Genomic DNA, 16,724 nt, shown 5'->3' with positions numbered 1-16,724 from the left:
TTTCTAAGGCAACATGGAGGACCAAGCAAGCATTTGCAAGGATATTAAATCAAATTGTCTGATTTTGTAATAGCACCCAATCAGGGTTGTAACAGAAAATTCTGGCCCTGTAGAAAGTAATTCTCTATGATCCCCTCCCTGCATCTGCAGATATTCATTCTAGCATCTTTTTTTGCCTTTTTCACATGAGGTCCCCATGTACTGAGTCCCATTTCCACCCCCATTTAGACACCCCTGCACCCAACAGGCCCCAGTTGGGATTTGGGAGCTAGGTGTCTTGAGGTAACCCGTTATAAATTGATACTATAAATGAAATTGAATTGATTTGAAAGTTATTTTTATTAATTCCAAAAATGTGCAGGGTTTGAATAGGAGCTAGAGACCATAATAAGTCCATAATGTAGTCAGATTTGGCTTTCCTTAGCAGAGATGTGCATCTATTTATGAGTTATCTAAAAACAGTACAATCGTAACCACTTCCAGAGCTTTTACCAAGGGACCAGGCTTTCAAATCAGATAAGTCAGTGGTAAACCGGCGGCTTGATCTATTTTTTACGTTGTGCTTTTTAAAGGGAGCATGTTTGTTTATGACTGTGAGGAAGGTCTTGATTAAATAGTCCAATCTGTATTTCACATGTGCGACGAAGATCACTTTGAAGTAGATCATTAAAAAAGCCTGTTCATTAAACTTTTTTCAAGTGACGCTTAACAATAATTTGGGATGGTGGTCTCTTTAGGTTAGTGCTCCTGATATTAAAGTGTGTGTGTGTAAATTTGTTGGTGTGTGAGTTTTTACTGCTGTTTGCAGCATTTGGAGAGAAGTGAACTGAAATCAAACTTTCATTTTTCATTTTTTTTCAGTGCTAATAAGTTCTGAAGCCCCCAAAAGACACACACACTAAACATGTGCATGTCTCCCTCACACACACACACACACACACACACACACACACACACACACACACATAGACTTACCCATTCAAACACATCAGGCTAAGGTTGGCTCATTGATTCACTAGACAGTGTGTTATGTGGAGTGTGACCTTTCCAAGTGCTCCCACTGATGGAATGAAAGGTGTTGAAACACCCACAATGCAGTAGCACCTCTCAGGAGAAATGTCAGTAATTAGAGCTTAGCGCCAGGAGAGGTTACAGGCCAAATCGCTCCACAGAGACAACAACACAGACGCAAATAGTGGCGAGGGAGTAGAATGAGAGGAACAGCTTGAGCAGGGGCATCACAAATTCAAGTCTGGATGAAAGAAATCAATAAATTTCAGATATTTTCGGAATTGACCGAAATCTGATCAGAGGGACCCATACTGACGTTCATTGCTTTTTCCGTCTTAGCATTGAAAGTGTGGCTTTTTTATTGATACAAGTTAGGTAGCTCTATTATTGAAATAATAAAGAACAGTTTCCTTGGCAACACAAGGACTTTCAGCCTAGCAGCCATTATCCAGAGAACAACCTAACAATATGAAAGTCTATATTGGGAGCTTGAATGTACTCAGCAACAATGTTGAGAAGGATACTTTCAAAACGTATTCCGTTACAGAATACAGTTTACATGCCCAAAAACGTAATTTATAACGTATTCTGGTATGTTACTCAATCTGAGTAACGTATTCTGAATACTTGGATAACTTAACATGTAGTAATGCAGCAATCACATACAGCTTACTAAACAGGTGTATTCTTTTGCTCCAATTGGCTGAATGTGTACATGAACAAGCAATTAGATTTTTGTATTTGTGGTCCCAAACTGAATGCTACAAAAATCTAACCAAAATCTAAGCTTCCACAAGCTAATTTTAGCTATTGTTAGCTGGGGCTTGTAAATCAGCACGTAGGAGAATGTATCATCAACTATAAAATAGCAAGGTGACCAGTAAACCTACAGCAGAAGACTACCCCTGGCTAGCTACTTTAAAGGAGAATTCTGGTCAATTCCAACATGTAGGTCTGTTGTTTGTAAATGTGGAGTGCTGTCAGTAGAGAGAAAAACTAACCAATCGGTGCTGCCTACACCGCGTTATCCTCCTGCTAGCGTTAGCACCCTACAGGCTTAAACAGGGCAAGTTTTAAACCTGTTTTTAGCCTCTACACATGTTCAAAATTTAATTAAAAGTGCCTCCCCATGTGAAGTGATTCCTTCCGAGTGAACACAGTGAATCTGACTGCTGTGTATGTGAAAGAGATGCATGAACGCTGTGTTAATTCAGCTGTTTATTTCCTGTGTTGATGCTGCAAGGAGTGCTTAGGGACCGTCTACAAACTACAACATAGAAAAGTGATATAAACATTTAAAAAAATAAGCATACAGTATGCTTATTTTTTTAAAGTAAGTGCTGTAGTACAACCAGCCGGAGACAAGTTATAATTGAGGTAAGTTTGAAGACAATACCTTATTTAATCATTAAATTGATAGCCTACATATTTTAGTTTTATGTCTTTTTTTTGTGTTGTAGTTTGTAGACGGTCCCTAAGCTCTCTAACTGCCTCTCAACACAGGAACTAAACACAGCTGAATAAGCACAAATAGTCATGCATTTCTTTTACATCTACAGCAGTCAGATTCACTGTGTTCACTCGGAAGGAATCCCTGCACATGTGTAGGCACTTTTAATGACATCTTGAAGATGTTTAGAGGCTAAAAACTGGCCTTGTTTAAGCCTGTTGGGTGCTAACGCTAGCAGGAGGATAACACCATATAGACAGCACCGATTGGTTTCAATCAAATTTTTCTCTCTACTGATAGCACTCCACATTTACAAACAACAGAGCTACGTGTCGAAGTTGAAATTGACCGGAATTCTCCTTTAAAATGCTTCTTCGGGTTGGAGATGGAGTAATTTGGACGCTGAAAGGAGTTGCTGACAAGCAGAGGTTGCACTGCACAGTTATATTTCATTCTCCCTGTTCTTTCTTTAATGTGAAATGCTGTTTGAATTTCCAAGATAGAAATGCATTCCTGCCCCGGTTCCGGCTCCATCTCTACCTCAGTGATCACGCAAATAGCTCATTTTTTTGATTTCATATTGGGGCTTCTGGAAAATGCATGGAGTTGCCTTAATTTATTCATAGAGTGAATAAACTCGTGAAACAGAGAAGTATCATCATGTAACCCATTGATTTCCACAAAGTAACTTTATTCTAAACACTATTTAAATTGTAACTGTAACGGAATACTCACCATTTGTATTCTGAAGACGTAACACCAGTACATGTATCCCATTTCTCCTCAACACTGCTCAGCAATTGTTCTGTAAACATAACCTTAAGAAGGCTATGCCTGACTTCCACCAACATATTGCCTATGCCACAAGGGGAATACAAATTCAAATTTAATTTGTATAACAGCGGATGCAAATGTCCCTAAAACTATAGTTCAATCCTTCCACAACCAGAAACCATGGATTACCAAAAATCCTCCTGGATGCCATTAACACACACACTCCCACGCTACAAATTAGGATGGCAGTCCTAATATGACAGCCAACAATGTGAGAAGAGCAGTGAAGAAGACAAAAAGGGACCACGGAAAGAAAGTGGAACTATAATTCTAAGAGGGCAACCCTAAAAGCATTAGGCAAGGTCTGAGATATATAATGTATAATATAAGCGCTGTCCCTCCTGCTTGTCAATTGCAGATGCATCTATAGCAAATGAGATCTCACACCCATCTCCCTTTCTGAGCATAACGTCAGGAGGGCTTTCAAGAATGTGAACAACAACAAAGCAGCAGGAATTGTTGTTTTCATATGGTAGGTCCTCAAATGTTATCAACGATATTCAACCTGTCACTGGCTCGGTCTGTCATACATACATGCTTCAACAAGTCCACCACAATTCCTGTGCCCAAGACAACAATACCAGCCTACCTTATGGTCTACCGCCCAGTAGCAAGGAAGAGCATGACAGCTTTTTTTAAATAGCACATTTCAGCAATAAGGCAACTCACATAAATTGCTTCACATAAAACTTTAAAGACCATTTAAAAAAATGAAAACATGAGAGAATATTTAAAAAGCTTGAATAGAATAAGACAGGTGTGAAATACAAGAAAAGGTTCCAGTACAGTTTGGGAAAAGAACAATTACTTAAAAAAAGGCTGCATAATAGAGGAAATTCTTTAGCCTTGATTTAAATAAACTGAGAGTTGCAGCGGACCTGCAGTTTTCTGGGAGTTAGTTCCAGATATGCGGAGCATAGAAACTGAACGCTGCTTCTCCCTGTTAGATTGTTCTTTTTAAGAGTGACTTGAGGATTGTAGTTTTCCGGGCCTTTGGGAAGATACCTGAAAGAAGATATATTCACAATATGTAGAAGATATGAAGCCAAACATTTTGAAATAGTTTTGAAAAAGCCAGTAGGCAGATTATCAAGGCAATAGGAAGATGAATTTAGATGTTGCATTGTAAATCTGTTCCATTCCATTCTGAAAGTCTGCAAGTGAAAATTATAAACAAAGCCTCTCTCATCCATATTAATGGGTATCATACATTTGTATCATTTGTTACTCATAAAACTGAAGTAAGGAGGGGTTGACACGATAGGAACAGCTACACTGTTAATATGTGTCAGTTAAAACATAAAATCAAGATTATATTATATTATATAATGATTTTCCTGCCAAAGACCTGAGTTTTCATAAAGCTAGTGTTAGTGTGTTGAAAGCAGTATCTGCCTGTTTTTTGGGGGGCAGGTTGTGGCTGACGAGGAATGGATGCTAAATTTGCAGATGAGTGCTTCTTGGTTTTTAGGGGATTCACCGTTCCTTTTCTATTGCCAATCACTACAACAATTGGCGAGTGCCACTAGCCGCGCAGCCTGGACCCAGCGCATATCAGTCAGAACTCGCTGCATTGTGTACACAAGCAACCTTATCAGGGGGGATAATGGGAGTAAGGCGGGGTGTAAGTTAGATAGATAGATAGATAGATAGATAGATAGATAGATAGATAGATAGATAGATAGATAGATAGATAGATAGCTTTATTGTCTCTCCCAAGTGGTGACAGACATTTTCCTTCAATAAAGACACATTTAAAACAAACCCACATTTGAAAACATACAAAACGGCAGCTTTACATTGGCTATTTTGTGTTGTTCAGAGTGGTTATTGCAGAAATACATTTCTGTAAATGTATTTTTTCAGGGCCAGTGGAACTTTGAACCGTCTGTACGATGGAAGTAAGGTTTTAGCATTAACCAGCTCCTCCATCTGGTCATACCTCGTGTGATTTGACGTATGATGGATTTATGGATGGATTGAGATTAAGGGTAAAAAATGTCAGCTGGTTGATGAGCAATTTAATTGGCCTTTTTTTTAATGGCGAGCAAATCTTTGATCACCTGTGCCAAATGGTTGAATCAGATTTGCCAACACTCTTTCAGCTGCCAAGCGTACAACCAACGCCACCGTGCTAACTTTCATTTGTTCATCGAGTCCCATATCTGTGCTAGAATAAAGCTTACTTTTTCAGTGCAACATTCAAAGCCTTGCTTTTATTTACTGTAAGTAGAGCAGCAGCAGTGAAGCACAAATTGAGAGATTGCCTTGGCGGCTAAGCCTGCCCCCCCCCCCTCCCCTTATCTCTCTTTTGGTCCCTATGTCTCGGGGACAGATGGTGAGTGTCAGTCGCATGCCAGTTCTCATATCTCACAATGGGCCTCTGCCATGGAGAGAGATGTTTTTGCACAATGTTTGGTTGTCTTTTAAATCCAATGACGGTGGAGAAGAGAGTAGAGGGTAAAGAAATTGGAGGGAGAGGGCAGAAGGAAAGAGGGAGAGATGTTTAATGCGCTACAGAGGAGGAAAGACAAATGCATTAAAAGGGAAGTAAAGCAGAAGAGGAGGAAGACGGAAACAGGATGAGAGAATGACATGGGCAGAGGAGAAGCCGTGCAGGGAAGGATGAGACAAAGAGAGAGTAGTGAGATGTGTACAGCAGTGAAGAAGTGACAAGGAAGGGAGAGATGCAGAAAAGGAATTGCATAGAGAGAGTAGAGGGACGAAAGAGGATGAGATTGCAAGGAATAGATGAGCGTCGGAGGGAGGGAGGAGGTGAGGAGGGATTTTCTTAGTCTTTCAAGTCTGACTTATCTGGCATAGTCAGTAAAGCTGATTGGTCCGGTTGCCGTGGTGATGTAGTGGGCTTGGGAGAGAGAGAAAAAAAGGGACCCTTTTGAGTCACAATATCCTTCAATGAAACACGTCGCTGACAAGAAACATCTCAGGAACAACTCCACACACACACACTAACTGTGCTGACATCCTGCCAGAAATATAAGTTGTACCTCCTTTGTGTTACGTACACATAGAGCATATGTAAAATTTAAGGTGCAAGCTGCAATAACCATCCCCGAAAATTTGGGGTGCTGGCGGGACATCGGATAAAGCAGCCGTGATTTTGTGTGCCCATTCGACACTGTGCATGAGTTAGACTTTATTTTGTGTCATGTAAGTTCATGACCACATTTCATTCAATATGCTATATATTTTTCCACCACCCCCAGTAATAATATCTAGATTACTGTTAACTTGGACTCACTAAGTTTTTGGTAAACAGTGGTGGAGAAATAGACAAATCACAATTTTTCTTCAGTTCTTATCAAACTCGAGGGACTCCCGCCTTCAGTAGCTGGACCGAATGCCTGTGTAATGCAAATAAATGAAGGCATGCATTTGATAGTGCCAGGTGTCTTGATGGGCATTGGCACCAAGAAAAGTGATCTTACGCAGGGTGGAGCGGCGGGGGGGAGGGGGGGGAGGTGGTGGGAGGACTAAAGACTCACAGACTTAATTGATCTCATGTGGTAAGTGAGTGAGTGTGTGAGGCCACATGGGCTCAGATAGGTATAAATGGGAGGACTTCACAAGATCACTTGTTACCTTGGCAACATTTAATGAGAAAGATGTTGCTGACACTTACCGGTTTGGGTATTTTCATTTTAAGTTTGTTGCTTTCCACACAGCCAAGGCCCAGGAGACTGCTGCCTGATTCCAAATTTTTCCAAACTCTTGTTTTACGAGCTGGACAAACAGGTCCGTTGCGTTCCGTAATGTTCCGTTTTGTGGTTGTGTGGCATGCTGTTGTTTACCTTTGTAATTTACGGATTTCCCTATGGTTGCTTTGAACTGTGGGTAATTCCCTTTGGTGAAATCTGCAGACTCACGGAAACGGCTCGGTAAGTGTGTACTCAAACCTTCACGCCCTATGAAGTTCGACATTGGGACAACCCTAAGCCTTTAATCTATTGATTCGTGTGCACGGACACGGTTTTCTGTTTTTTTGTTTGTTTTTGTTTTTCATGCTGCTGAGAACGTAATGTATTCGTCCTGGTCACTTCATATAATGGAAAGCATCCATTGTGGAAGACAAGAACGGGGAAACAACACGCCAAAACGTGTCATTGTACACAATTCCATAGATTAAATAACATGACCATTTCACAAACTGCCGTGAGACTGGGTTCCACAATAACACAGTATGTTAACCCATATTTCTGTGGACTTTTTCTTTATGTCCCTGGCCTCCAGGGTTGCAGACACAAAGTAACGTGATGCGTGGCACAACACCACATGCATTGTGGGATGCATTGTGTGCAGGTTCCTTGTTTACTCAGTATTTGCTAATGAGCAGCTTGTGAGTGTTGACACGGCGACTGCAAAAAGTCTGGCGCGACAAAGGCAATGTTGCACTATTTGTTTTCCTCCGTTACAGTAGTTCTTTACTTCTAACAAAAAAGAGCCTGGTGGGGGAGCTGTGGGGCCTACTGAGAATAACACACACCAGCTTCAGTGTGTAGAGGTCTCTATGTGCAGTGGGAGTTAGAATTGTAGCAAATTCATGCAAAATGTTCCAGATACTCTCCTGACTTCCACAATGCTTCAGCATCAACATTTTTGTCGATGGTGTCTTGACTTCCCTGACACAGAACAGTGTTGCATTGTCCACTGAGGTCAATTAGCATTGCTATATATGGCAATTACAATGGAATATCTTTATGAAGGAAAAAGCACATGAGAGGGATGTATTTTTGAAGAGTCTCTCATTCACCTGATTTCTGTTCCCAGCAATTCAGCACAAGTCTCCATAAAACTCACTCAAATGCTTCCATATGCACAGTGATTACAATAAACACACAAATGCGCTTCCATAGATACCAAAAATGTATGCAGTATAATCTAAATGTGCACATACATGCAAATGTGGAGACACAAAAGTTTCCCCATACATTCCCACACACAAAATCACACATGCACAAACACCCACCTGAACGTTGAGAAAAACAAGTCCGATAAACTCGTGCTCGCTCACAGGCACGCACACACACACACACACACACACACACACACACACACACACACACATACACATACACATACACACACCTACCTGCTCAGGGGAGATAAGTGTTGAAGCTGTGAACAGCGCCCGAGTCATCTGAGCCTGGAAAGTGGAAAGCTGCAGTGCTGCTTCCCTCCCAGCCTGACTGCTCCCAACTACACTGCTGCGAGCTCAATCCACCCATCCATTAATCCAACTCCATTTTAAAATAATAATAATACATAAACTCTCGACAATGAAGAAAAACTTTTTTGAGCCAAATGTACGTGCGTCTATCCAATCTGAGTTTTCTGTTGCACGACTAAAACAACTTTTAAATGTAAACACCAAAATAAGTTCCTTCCTGGGGCTATTTCGAAGCGACAGCTTAGCACCGCCCAAGACGATTGTGATTGGTTTAAAAAAATGCCAATAAAACCAGAGCAAGTCATTCTCCTATCCTGGATTGCTATGTGGAGTATCCAGACTTTCCGCTGCAGTGCTGTGGAGGAAGGTCTAGCAATGTCAGACTAAAGAACACCAAAGGTTGAAGTTGGGTCAAACAAACACAGGACATTCACCCAGGAGACGGGTTTCCGGTACTGAGAACAAAAGTAATTGCCGACTTACCTACGGACCAAAGGAAATACGTCTCGCTCTATGTGTGATGAACACACGGAGGGGAAGTAACGTAACAAATCTACTGATTTTAACCATGATCTTTCTCTACACATCACACACATTTTGTGCCTAAACCTAACCAAACTGCAACCATCTCAAAACGTTAACATGTTTAAAACTGTGGCCTGTGGCATTAAGTGAGCCACTGCTAGGGATGCTGATTTATGAAATGTAAATAACAATCTGAGCCTGTCTGCGGCAAAAACTGCACTTCAAGTGGGGGGAATTTGACGCTGAACTTTTGCCCTTTAAAATTACATTGCAGTCCAGTTTGTCTAGTTACAGTGTTCTCACTCAGTACTGGACCACTTATTAGAATTAGACACAAATGCATGTGAATGTAGAGCCCAGGTTGAAAAACATAGAATTCTTTTATTCAACCACTACAGCACGCTGCCTTGTGAGAGATGGGTCTGTTACCCTGTTGGTATTGCTGCACTCCATTTGTTAATGATACAGCTACAGTTTAAATAAAATATCCTCAACTCAAGGTTCACATAGTAGCTTTTTCCTGAGCTTTCGGACACATTTCCCAGCCTTGCCTCAGCAAATGGAAGTGAATTAATTGTCACATGACATGTCAAAAGACGTGTTTCTAAGGACAAGAGTGAACTTCCACTGTGTGCCTGGTTTCTTGATTTCTGTCTATTAATAACTGTCCATGCGTGATTTTAAGCAGAAGATAAAAGAAACATGTTGAGGTAAATGCTTCAGGAGTGAGTTACTATGCATTGTTGATGGATTCTACTGTTTGAATAGCCGAGAAAGATACAGGCTGTCTCATTCTGCGTACTTTTGTCAGTACACTGTCCACTTACTACCGTAGTGCCCACTTCCGATGGTTAGTATTGTCCCAGAAAGATTGCTTTTGTTAAAACAACGCCTTTGACAAAATCTATTAAACTGACCTTTGTCACTCAAAAAAACAAACCAGCCAGATTCAGCAACTGTATGGTCAATTTCTCATTTAAAATGTTTTCATAGGCATGGTTCAAAAACATGAACTGTTATATTGAGATCGTATTCCGAACGATCCGCCATTAAGCTCGGTTGTGAAATCCAGGTGAAACCAGACCCACGTATCTCGTTCGTCCAATCAGCTGCCGGTCAACGTCCTTGGTCCCTCCCCTTTCCGCTTTGAAGTCAAGAGTGCTCGTAGTGTCCATCGTTCCACACTGAACTTTTTGACTGTTTTTAGGGGGTCATCCAGGTACTTTCGGTGTACTGACTTTTTGCGTTATCTACACAATATACTTAAAACTTACTGAGCAAGTAAGTGATTTGAGACACAGCCACTTTGAGATACTTTTTATTTTAGAAGAATTCCATATCTACGACTAAAAAAAGTACTCTTCAATGTCTACATTTTAATGCTAAGTGACACAATCCCTCTATGACTCTCTGGCTCTTCACATTTCTTAAAAATGGCAGCTACTTCTTCCACCTGAAGTATTCCCGCTGCTCTCTGTTCTCCTTCCCGTCTCTCACCCACTCTCTGTCTGTTTTTTTCACTAACTGGATTGTTCAAAGGAAGGAATTACTCCATTACCTTTAAATATCTATCCGTTATCACATATCTTCACAGGATCTAGGAGTGCTCTCCCGTTGGTCAGTTCTGGAACTATATTGCATCCAAAATTTCCACCCTGTTTAATGTTACTGTGCCTGTTTTTGTCAATGCCTTGATTCGGAATGGTCTGTCATCCTTTTGGCTCTATGGAACTCAAATACATGCTTTATTTGCTGGACTTACAGCTGCAAAGATGATGATTGCAACTGATGAAACCGCCTCATGACCTACGTTTCTACAAAAAAAGGAAAAAAATCCATCAGTTTTTCAATATTTATGACAGTCATTTGGGATCTTATCTCTCAGGTTATACAACTGCATTATATATTTCCTAATTCTATTATTGATAGGAGATATTCTTGTTATTTTCAGTTCCTACCGTCACACTCCATTTCAACATTCCCTCTAAAAAGGATGAGAATGATGACAATTGCTTTCACCATTACTTACCTTTAGTTCTCCAATATTTCACTTGAATTACATTTCTTTGCCACAGTCTACAGCACATGCTCTCTCTCTCTCTCTCTCTCTCTCTCTCTCTTTCTCTCTCTGTTCGTGTGTGTGTGTGTGTGTCTGTGTTTGAGTGAGTGTTTTATGATGTACAGATAAGTTGTTCAATGCTTGGTCACGTCTGAGCATACCTAAAGAATGATGTTCACGCTTTCCAACAAAAGAAATGACATGATGACTTAAAGGGACTATATGTGCAGCTCCGGTGGTGTCATTGTGAATGTTCAGACAGATGGTGCCACTCGCCAGGACTGGTGGACACATCCACAAACAAAAAACACCACGAAACAGTCCCAGGGACATTCACAGACATTTAACCCTCATGTTGTCCTTGGGTCAAATTTGACCCGTTTTTAAAGTGTTTTAACATCAGACGTATGGGATGGCAAAATAACCGTTGGAAATGCTGAAAAAAGGCGACAAAGCGTTGGGAAAGCAACAAAAATATTGAAAAATATGCCAAAAACAACAATACAAACTTATATATTCTATAATAACAGGGAACATTGTGTCAAAAAAGTTTTAAAGTGACAAAAAACATTGAAAGAAAGAAAAAATGCCCAAAACGTTGAAAAACCCACAAAGATGTAAAAAAAAAAAGGGAAAACAACAGTGTTTAATACTGATAGTGATCACAAAAAAAAACTTTACAAACTATTGACAAAAGTAAAGACTCTTTTATTTGGAAGGCCTTGTTTTATTCACTTGTAATTCAATTGTTGAGGTATTACCTGCAAATGTAAGCTACCAAGCTTTAAGCCAAGCTACATTATTACATTACATTTTGCAATTTACCTTGTTGTCTGTAAACTTTAATATATGGTTATTATGGTCTGCAGGTGCATCTCAATAAATTGGAATATTGTGTTAATAAGTTTAATATTGTAGGCTTAAGGCCTCAAGGAAGAAAAAACTAAACAGGGACTGTTGGACCAATAGGCTAAGCGAAATTCTGCTCAATATTAGTTTTATCTCTTTATAAAAAGCAGGAAATTGTAAGCTCTTTGATAACCTAAACTGGTAAGGGCACAAATGTTAGGATTAGGAGATGAAAAAAGAGAAGCAGACATAGTACACAATGCAGTTATGTCACTATTTACTTTAATTGTGACCAAAATGCGCATGTTTTGTACAATTTTTCAAAGAACAGCATGCAATTTACTTTATATAATGCTACCTCTATTTTGTTTGTTGTCTAACTACAGAATTAGCTTCTTTTTTTTAAACCTTTTTCTTAGAACATGAAAAAGTGAAGCAGACATAGTACAAAATGCCAACATCATGTCACTATTTTGCATGTCATGTGCAATTAGGCAACCTGGTGTCACACCAGATTGTGAAATGGTCACGTTGTTTATTGATTTGTTTACAAGTCACGAGTTTCTTGTTTATTACGTGGACAGGTCCCGATTTTCGAGCGTGACCATTTCACGAACTTCCATGACGCTGGGCTCCTCTGGGGGACGCAACAACGGGGAAATGAAACGGCAGACGCGGGAAGGTGACAACAACTGTGACCAGGACACGATCCACGGTCTCTGTGGGGAAATGAAACGCCACATGAGGGATGGCGACAACAATGGGACGGACCGCCACACGCAGGACCCGATCCCCAGGCGCAGGGACACGAGTTGTGATCTCTGTGGCACGCAACAACGGGGAAATGAAACGCCTAACGTCGCCCACGACAACAGGAGGGTTATGGTTAGGGAAAAAAAGAACGGGGAAAGGAACCGTCACACGCAGGACACCCCGACAACAACAACGGGACGGTTGAGGTTAGGAAAAGAATAACGCAGAAAGGAACACACGGGACGCGATCCCCGGTCTCTGGGGTGTTACCCCTACCATTGTTTTCGGAGGGAAAGACCACCCTCCCAAAACGGTTTTCACGCATACAGGCAATTCACTTCTCGTTCTTTGCTTTAAAAGTTCAAATCGTTTTGGCTACATTGCACGCGTAAGGAATGAATCAATGAAACGGGACACTAGACAGAGAGCTGCGTAGTGGTGCGTCTGCTCCGCAGAGATCTGCTACACAAGCGTAAAAATATTTAGATTTGTCACGTAAGACTGGATCATAAAGTGTCTACATTTCTTTTAAATTAAACTACCTGTTTATGCTGCTCTGTATTCTGTTTTCTGTTCTTTTTTGTGTTCGTTCCCTGATCTGGTGTATGTGTCTTGTTCCTCTCAGGTCTTGTGTTCCCCTGAGTGTCTGTAAGTTCTGTTTCCTGTTTTATTTTGAAGTTGGGTTTCTGTCTTGTCCTGTTTTTGGTTTTACTTCCTGTGTCTTCCCGCTCTTGTGATTACCTGGTGTTTACTACCTGCGTCCCTGGCCTCTTGTCACCTGCTTCTCGTTACTCGTTTTTTTCAGTGTACTCTCCCTGTTTTTGCATTTCCTTTTTTTTTTAATATTTTTGGACCTTTTGGGATTTCATGGACTTTTTTTTTGCTCCCTGTATTCTCCTTGGACTGTGGGACAATAAACCCCTGTACATCTGCTCCTGCCTGCCTCCTCTTCTCCGCGTTTGGGTCCTCATTCCACCCCATCAGCACACTACCAATGTACAGGAAACCACTTAATAACTGTCAGAGCATATTGGCAGTTTCAATTTAAGAGTTTTTGTTTTTATTTCTTGATTCCCTCACTTTTTGCATGATAGTGGTGCGATGAGTAAAACACTGTTGTTTTTATTTATTAAAAAAAAATATGTGGACTAAACCACAAGTGTGCTAATGGTCACACAGTTAAGTGTTTGAACACCCTCATAAATAGTTGTGTGATGTGTAAATCAATGTTGTTTATAGTAATTTAGCAACACCGGCATCCCAATATCCCCCACCCGCTCAACTTTTTTGGGGAAGAATGACCCCTGTACATATACAATAGTGCATATATAGGAAATTCCTTTTCAGAAGGCCAAACCTTTTTTTTTTACTGATGTAATATTCAAATTTTCTGAGATAATGAATTTATCTGTAAACCGCGATAATCAAAATGAAAACAAATCAAGGCTGAAATATTTCCCTTTGGGTGTAATGAATCTTTAAAATACGAGGTTCCATTTTTAAATTTAAACTTTTCCACAATATTCAAATTGATTGACATGCACCTGTTGCACCTGTATGTTCCTTAGCTCGTCACAGACAGAGCAATGAGTTTGGTGTTTTGTGATGAAGGTGTAGGTGGAGTAAGAGCGCCATCACGCTGGCATCCGCCTTCACAAATTTTCACTCATTCACACTTCTCAATCAATTCAATTAAATGCAAATGCAATTGATTGAGCATGGTAACATACTCACAATAACAGCATGCTGATGCGTAGCAGGTATGATGTTTACCACGTTCACCAACCTTGGTCAGTGTGTTGAAGCACAGCTGAGGTTGACAGAGGGATGACATTAATTTCGCAGGTATTTCAGTTTCAAAGTGTTGGATGCATTCATTTTGATCTGATGATGGCGCTTGGTGACAGTCAGAGGTTAAAGTTATTAAAATTCATCCATTAATGTCGGAACCAATTGCTCATGGAATTCCATCACTTGCATACTGTGGAGACAGACATGACATCAGGGGATCAGCGTCTGATGCTTTGTGGCTTACACATTGGTGCAAACAATCACTGTCTCCTACTGTACAGTATATTGTGTGTTGTTGCAAGCTGCCATGCCTAATTCCCTACATGGGTACTGTATATACAGCAGGGTCCTGAAGTATACATAGCTTGTTTTGATTGTACTTTTTACCCCATCATACCATTTATATTTTAATCTTTTCTTTTAATCCTGAATGTTCCTCAACAAAGACATACCAGAGTCTCCGTGATAATGTAACAACACTCTAGTATGCGCTCCTTTATGTTGTGGCCATTAGTTTGAATAATTGCAATTTAATGTAATTTAAGATAAGATAAAAACAGAGCTAAGATGAAGGCTAGAGCCACCTCAGCAACTCATATCTCTTGACATGAGGTGACAGAATCAGAAAGGAGTTTATTGCCACAGTAGTTACCCAACATAGAATTTGACTTGGTCGTAAGTGCATGCATACACAAAAAAACATATTAAACAGTACACGAATAAAGAAAGAGACAATATCTACAAAATATGCACATATAGCTGAAATGGTGGCATGTCAGCGGCATCACTGTGTAGCCGTTCAAGGCGTTAGGGAGCTCGTTCTTAGGAACCTGTGTGTGTGTGTGTGTGTGTGTGTGTGTGTGTGTGTGTGTGTGTATATATATATGGATGCTGGGGGCCAGTGTCCTGTCCTGGAGATAAATGTTTGACCCTTGGCGCCTCTGGGCTCACCTCCCACACACAGCAGGGCAGCAGCTCCTCGCTCCCTATGCAAAGTGAAGAAAGTCGTTCAGCAGCAGATGAAACACACGCTTCATCTCATCACAGCTCTGCAGCTGCCTGTGAAGTGGGACGCTGATAACGGGACATGCAGAGGCTGCTGTTTGGATTTGGGCCACTCTCTCCGCTATCTAGAGGAAGGTTTAAGAAACACACTCATTAGCATGCTAAGCTGTGAGTTCGTCCGTGGCTGCTATACTTCAATAATCCTATCTAGACGGGAAAAAAAAGCCCTTCCAGCTCATTCTGTTTCATTTCCCAGCACTTCACTCTCCTGTGATGGTCACTACCTTGACCTTTTTTCTTTCAACACATTTCTGAGGTAGAGTGTAATGTTGGTGACCTGCTGAAGCAGAGCCAGCCCTCTACACTTGCCAACAAAAGTGAAAATGAGATCACTCCTTTCATATGATACAAGCATTCCATCTTTGCAGCTTATTGACCTGCTAATGGTGTCATGTTGTCAGTCGTTTTCAATGAGAAGGTGACCACATGGCCTTTCCACCAGCTCCAAAAACAAGACAACATTTCCGCTTGTACACAGGGAATATAAGCAGATCATAACATTGAGTTTCATCACTCCTAAGGCTTTGGTTTTCATTAAATGAGAGCTGAATTTTCACCTTTATTTATTTGTGCATATTAGATCTCTGAAGTGTTGGTGCAGTCCATGTTTATTCACCTCAAACAGCTAATAAATGTAACGTGTGTTAGCTCACCGTTACTTACAGACATGTACTGTAGTTAGACTAAAACTGACATGTGTGTATTTAACTTGGTAACAAAGTGCTTGCCGCAAACATAATGTCAGGACTAAAGTTAGCTTAGTGTCAGGATCTCCCCCCCCCTCCCCCCACATTCTTTCTTTCAGCTGATTCCTCCACTTTTGTCTTCATTGCAGCTACATTTTTCGAGTCTGCAGCTTATGTATATATATTCAAATCCATTCAATTTTATTTATAGTATCAAATCATAACAATAGTTATCTTAGACAATATACAGATAGAGTAGGTCTAGACCAACCACCCATCCATCTTCAACCGCTTATCCGGTATCGGGTCGCGGGGGCAGCAGTTCCAGCAGGGGACCCCAAACTTCACTTTCCCATGCCACATCAACCAGTTTCGACTGGGAGATTCCGAGACGTTCCCAGGGCAGGTTGGAGATACAATCCCTCCACCTAGTCCTGGGTCTTCCCCGAGGCCTCCTCTCAGCTGGATGTGCCTTGAACACCTCCCTAGGGAGGCGCCCAGGAGGCATCCTTA

The 16,724-nt window shown here is 40.8% G+C and overlaps 1 long non-coding RNA gene across 1 annotated transcript in view; it reads left to right on the top strand.

Annotated features, from left to right (window-relative positions):
* The window catches only part of LOC116695504 (uncharacterized), a 21,959-nt gene extending 8,555 nt beyond the window's left edge, over positions 1-13,404 (top strand). Inside the window, exon 3 of the long non-coding RNA XR_004333480.1 lies at positions 13,313-13,404. This is a non-coding gene — a long non-coding RNA (uncharacterized LOC116695504). The remainder of the gene's footprint in view (positions 1-13,312) is intronic.
* Positions 13,405-16,724: the final 3,320 nt, after the last annotated feature.

The sequence above is a fragment of the Etheostoma spectabile genome, chromosome 9, assembly GCF_008692095.1.
Source record: "Etheostoma spectabile isolate EspeVRDwgs_2016 chromosome 9, UIUC_Espe_1.0, whole genome shotgun sequence".
NCBI classification, from domain to species: Eukaryota; Metazoa; Chordata; class Actinopteri; order Perciformes; family Percidae; genus Etheostoma; species Etheostoma spectabile.
This window is presented reverse-complemented; position numbering and strand designations above follow the sequence as displayed.